The sequence below is a fragment of the Sebastes umbrosus genome, chromosome 15 (assembly GCF_015220745.1).
Source record: "Sebastes umbrosus isolate fSebUmb1 chromosome 15, fSebUmb1.pri, whole genome shotgun sequence".
NCBI lineage: Eukaryota > Metazoa > Chordata > Actinopteri > Perciformes > Sebastidae > Sebastes > Sebastes umbrosus.
The window spans coordinates 9,981,147-9,987,146 of record NC_051283.1 but is presented as its reverse complement, the minus strand read 5'-3'; positions in this window follow the sequence as shown (position 1 = coordinate 9,987,146).

The window sequence follows — 6,000 nt, the reverse complement described above, 5'->3', positions numbered from 1 at the left end:
ATTTGATTGATCAACACAGGCCATTTCAGTAGAATATGGCAATAGAATAGAAATAATTTTGCACTTTTTAGGTGGACGTTTTACTGACATCCGGTAGTCGCTTTCAGTCCAAAATGGCAGATGCGTAGCTTCGCTGCTGGCAGTGATGTTGCAATGGAACGAACAATTGATTTTCACTTCTTAGCAATACATGTTTTTTGATTCACATCCAAATTATGACAATTTCACACAAATGTCTAATAGGATAAAATGATGAATTGACATTTTGGACAGACATGGATGTAAACTGTAACTTGACTGGTTGGCAGAGGCTTACAACCGCGAGGTGGTAATTGTAGTTCTTTGTATTTTCATTTCACCTGACTTTATTGTATACTTATGCACAAATAATGTAATATAAATGCAATCCAAATCATAATTTTGTGTTCTTCCCTTACACGTTTTGGCTTTGAATGATGAATAACTCCCACAACTGTAAGCTTGGTAAAATCAGGACATGCGTAGTAGCAAGTTGTAGAAAGGGATGATAAATTTAGATTTCTGGAAAAATGCACAGTAGAATCAGTCCTCTCTCGCTCTTCCTGTCTGTCTATCTCTGTCACTCTCTGTTTGAGTGTGTGTGTGTGAGTGTGTGTCCTCTCTTTCAAACTGCAGTTAGCTCTTATGTAAGCTCTGGCACTGGGACGGAGGCTACCGCAAGCTTTGGCAGCCACTTCCCCTCTCTCTCTCTCTCTCTCTCTGTAGCATCTTTGCCATTCTTAGCAGACTGGGGCTCACTATAAATATTTTATATGGCACAGTGCATGTGGGAAAAATGTATTTTTAGCCTCTTCCAGCGCTTTCAGTGGAAACCAGCTCTCTGTGACACCAGGCACGCTTTTTTGGTGTGGATTAACTGTGCATGGGTACGCGCATGTGCATCAGGGTCGGCCTTGATTAATAAATCAATCAATTTGGTGTCCACTGGCAACAGTTACAGCATTGATTCTCAATGAGCTCTTCTATGGTAGGATATGCTATGTGAGCCTTTAATTCAATACATTTTTAAGGACCTCAGTGCATGTGTGGATTTTTTATACAAGGTGATCCCTCTCTCTCCCAGAGGGCTATTAGAAAGATAGAGACACTGATAGCGCAAGAGGGGGACTGCGACGAGAAATCAGAGAACAGGAAAAGCCTTTTGCAGACGTCGCTAGCGAGAGGGATGAGATGTTAAAATGCAAAGCACGCCCTTCCCCCGGCCACCAAGACATGCATGCATGAACATGAGCAGCAGACAGCGGTCACACACTCACACAGTCGCAGCGCTGAAAACAACCGAGGATGTAGCCTTTTGCATCTGCTTAAGACATAGGAGATAATAGAAAAAAAACAAGAGACACTCATTGGTAGTCCAGGCATTAGACACATCCTTGGATCATTAGCCACATTAGTGATGCAATTTGTGTTTTTCCGTGCATGGACAGTGAGAGATTTTGAATGTGTTAACAGCAGAGGTACAACGTGATTATCTGTCTTTTTTACTCTGTATTTCTTTTTAACAAGGCTGCAGGTAAACTGGGTCGATTACACACCCAAAGTGCCCTCAATCTAACCTTGATCAATGCTACGAAGGGCCGTGATTGGATGGAAGCTGCAACAGCACATCGAGTGCTTTATTGAGCCGCCTTCCTTATTCATTTTATAAGCTCTCCGGTAAGACGCTGAATACAAATCAGACTCATTAAAAGCCATCATGTCGGTTGGATGTGTGTGCTGCAGAATACTCGTCCTAAACAAGCTTTTCACTGAGCAAAAAATAAATAAAAAAATGATGAGGAAGTGTAGCGGAGCAACAAATGCTATGGCAACAACCTTGGTGGATGTTTTTATGCAGGAGGATTTCATTGCATTTTCTCTCCTCCGTGTCTACTTTTCCCTCCCTAATTCATCTCTCTCTCCTTGCCCTCCTTTCCTTGTCTTCTTTCCTGACAGGAGGACAGCAGCCACCCTGACTGCTAATGAGGGACAGGGCTGTGTGTGACAGAGTCTGAGGGAGAAAGACACAGAGAGAGTGTCTTTGTTTGTGTGTGTGTGCGTGCCTGTGTTGGGATTTTGGAAAAGGGTTAGGCCAGGAGCAGAGAGAGAGAGAAAGAGTGAAAAGATAAAGGGAGATGTGCTCTCCAGCTCTCTTCCCTGGATCTGTTTCCTCTCTGTTACTAGGCAACACCTGCAGGCATGCACTAAATAAAGCCTTGTACCCACTATTCACCCCCTCCCCTCCCGCCTCTAACTCCAACTCTCACTGTCTCCTTGCTCTCTCCTCATCAACCTCATCCATCTCTCCTTCTCTCATTCATCCCTTAACTCTCCAGGACCCCTTAGCCTTCACCCCCATCATCCCAACACCCATTACTTTTCCCCCTCACACACATCCTGTTCTTTCCTGTGTCGTGTCTTTTTCCTCCTCTATCATCCGCTCCACACTGCCGGAAAGCTGGGTTGTTGTTTTTTTTTGGTTCGGGTGCTGGTTTGACACTGAACAGGAACGATAAGCACTCCTTAAAAAATACAAGGTTTGGGACGCAGTTAGCAAAGTAAATCAGATTACAGGATCCAGTGTTGTGTTGAAGAACTTCCTCTTAGCTACACTTTATCAAATAATATCCGGGATACGGGAGCTGCTATCTTGAGAGGTTCTCCGTCATTTGGAGCCAGAGTCTGCGCAGTAGTGATCCGGCGGTGGAGCCTCGGTAACAAGGTCACTCGCCTGAACTTTGACGTCTCACAACCTTTTTATCGCATCAAATAACTAATTAAAACCCAACTTATCAGAAAAATTAACACTTGAACATACATCAGTGTGATAAGAGCTACCTAAAATGACAGAAACTATCTTTGGGGAAAAAATTTTTTTGACGTGCACTTTGACGTTTTAGTTTGGCCCGTGCCCCATCTAGGCTATTAACATGGAGGGGGCGGGACTTATGACCTATACTGCAGCCAGACACCAGGGGGCGATCAAGATGTTTTGGCTTCACCTTAGGGGAGATGTCATGTTGTCCATCTTTATATACAGTCTATGGTAAAGACCTTCCTATTAGCAAGTTTTAAACTAGAGATTTAGCTAATTGACTAGACTAGACTAATTGAAAAGAATGTGATTATGCTAACCTAACTACCGTTAATAGATCATTTAGCAGCTGGTAAGTTTTGTAATTTAGGGTAGCATATGTTGTGTTATTTTCGTGAAATATTGCCTAATTAAAAAACTTCCAGTCTACATTATCATTAAACAGCATGTTATCAAGTGTCATTTTAGGCTATCTCTTTTATTCTTCACTCTAAAAGGTTATATTAGCAAGCCACCGTTAATTTGCTTTTATTTAGCTCAGTTAGCGAACAGTTACACCTGGCAGTTACTGGGTGCAAATATTTAGTCACAATTCATTGTAAGAAGTAGTTTGTGTGGTGCAACCCTTTTTAATTTAGTGATGCATAAATCTATAGTCAACACTTAATTTTGAACTTAGAAGCGCTGATGCAACGGGCTGCTGGTCTACAGAGGTTATTATCAGTTCTGATAATAGCCTATAAGCATTTCAGACATGGCACTTCCACAAGGACTTAATGAAAATCCTACAGTCTCTGACTCACATAAGCACATTTAGATTGCCTCTGGGAAGCTGCAATAAGTGCTTCAAGGCACTTTTAAAGCAAAGCAAAAAAAAAAAGAAAAGTAAAAGTGTTTTTCTTCATGGAGAACCAAACCACGATGAACAGAACGTGTGCAGAGGCGGCTTGATTTCAAATAAAAGTCTACAAGCTGTTCTTTTGTAATTAGTACAGGCTTTTTATTCTATTTGCGAAATGTTGTTTTTTATATATTTTTTTTTATGCAAAGTGCCTCAAAACTCCTTCAGAGCACAAATACACCAGCATCAACAAACCGCCTCCACAGACATCAACAGAAATGCTCTCCATCCTTCTCTCTTTGAGCTACTATTCTTTTAATAGTTCTGCTATAGGGGAGTGTTTCATGCATTCTTAAAGGGCTCTGCGGTGGTAAAAGCCTCAAACTATTTTCTGTTACTGTACTTGTTGAAGATATTTGCCACTTTTTGAGCAGTAAAGTGCAGAAGAGGTATGAGCTTTATCTGTTAAGAAAAATGGATCTGAGTGGACTGAAGGCATTGCTGCCAAGTTAATGGCTGGGGAATATCATGAGCACACAGTATGAATGTGTAGAGTGAACAGGTGACCTGGCCCTCACCTGGATTATGCCCTGAACCCTCAACTTATTTACCTTGAGAATATTATTATTTCTCTTTTGGTGATTTGTCAGCGGAGACGGGATGAGGGTGAAGGTTACAGAGACGGATAGAAAGAGAGACGCAGTAGTTAAAGACAGCACACTCGGGGACACAGGCAGGTAAAACTAACCCCAAACTGTCATCCTGACATACTACCCAATCGTTCTCTCTGTGCTGCTGAGGAGGATAAAGCTTTGGACCATATTTGAGATCAGTCAACCTGACAGGCAGCAAGTAAGTACAGTTTGTAAGCAATGAGCCTGGACTGTGCAGTGAGCTTTGGTTAGACCAATATGAAGGGATTTCGTGCTTTCAGAATCCCAAAAATAAACATATTTTTGGGTAGAATATACACATACATGTACCCCTATCATACCGTATATAAGAAATGGACGTAGTCACCGTGACGTCTCCCATTGGTTGGTGGACTGCCATTTTGAAGCCTCAAGTTCGTCATTTTGGCCGTCGCCACCTTGGTTTTTGGTATGGATGTATAAAGAGAACTGGATACAGCGTTGGAGGCGGGCACCCGTTCATTCCTATAAGATTTGCTCGGTGACGCAAGAAGCCAAAATAGCCCAACTACCAAGTGATAAATTACCCAGCTCATCCGGCGATCTTCCGCATCCATTGGCCCCACAGAGCATGCGCAGTAGCGTTTCCTTTAACACTCCGCCTCCCAGCCCTCGCTCCAGCCGTGGTTTGGGTCTCATTCGCATGAACGGAGGAAGAGAAATAACTCTGGATTCGGCTATTAGTGCATTTTACAACTTTTAGGACCTAATGATTTAAATAAGAGCTATTCAAGTGTTCGTACTGGGAAGTTGATTTACCTAAAAAAAATGAGTTACAGACGTCTCTTTGACAATGTAAGTCTATGGGAAAAAGTATTTTTGGGCCCAATGGCATTACGTGACGGACACAGAAGTTGTAGTACCACCGTTTGGCCACTATGAAAATTTGCTTCAAAGCCCTTCAAAGCTCTTCCTGGGGGCTTGTTTTTTGGCCATCGCCATGTTGGTCTTTTGCAACCAGAAGTGACACCAGAGGGTGGAGCTAAGTACAACCGAATGCTTAATAAGGCATTTTTAGGCGACCAAAAAAGGTTACAATTAACTTTCATGAACTAAAAACCCACTGTGAAAGAGTTAAAGTTGTAAGATGAGAACACGTACAACTCCAAGACCGGACAACGCCGTGGTAGCGACCTGTCATTCACAAGGTAGCCACGCCCTAAAGCATACCCTGCTTTATGGTCTATTTGACTCTAAATGGGACCATAATTTACTAAATGAACATCATGCTGTATTGAAGAAGACTTGAAACTAGCGATTGAGACCATAAACTCATGTTTACAATGTTTACTGAGGTAATGAATCAAGTGAGAAGTAGGCTCATTTTCTCATAGACTTCTATACAATATGACTTATTTTTGCAACCAGAGGAGTCGCCCCCTGCTGGTTAGTAGAAAGAATGCAAGTTTAAGGCACTTCCTCATTGGCTTCACTTTTCAGACCCTTGTGTTGCCCTCTGACCCCTTAAAAAAAGACTGTATGATATTCCCAACACTGATTTATATGGTCCTGTTATTAGTTTAGTGTTTGACCTTATTTCACTTGTCATAGTTGATGTGTAAGCAGAGAGATTCATCGTGATGTGGGTGCTGTTCAGCTGGTGATTATGACAAGTGCGAAGAGGACTCAAGTGC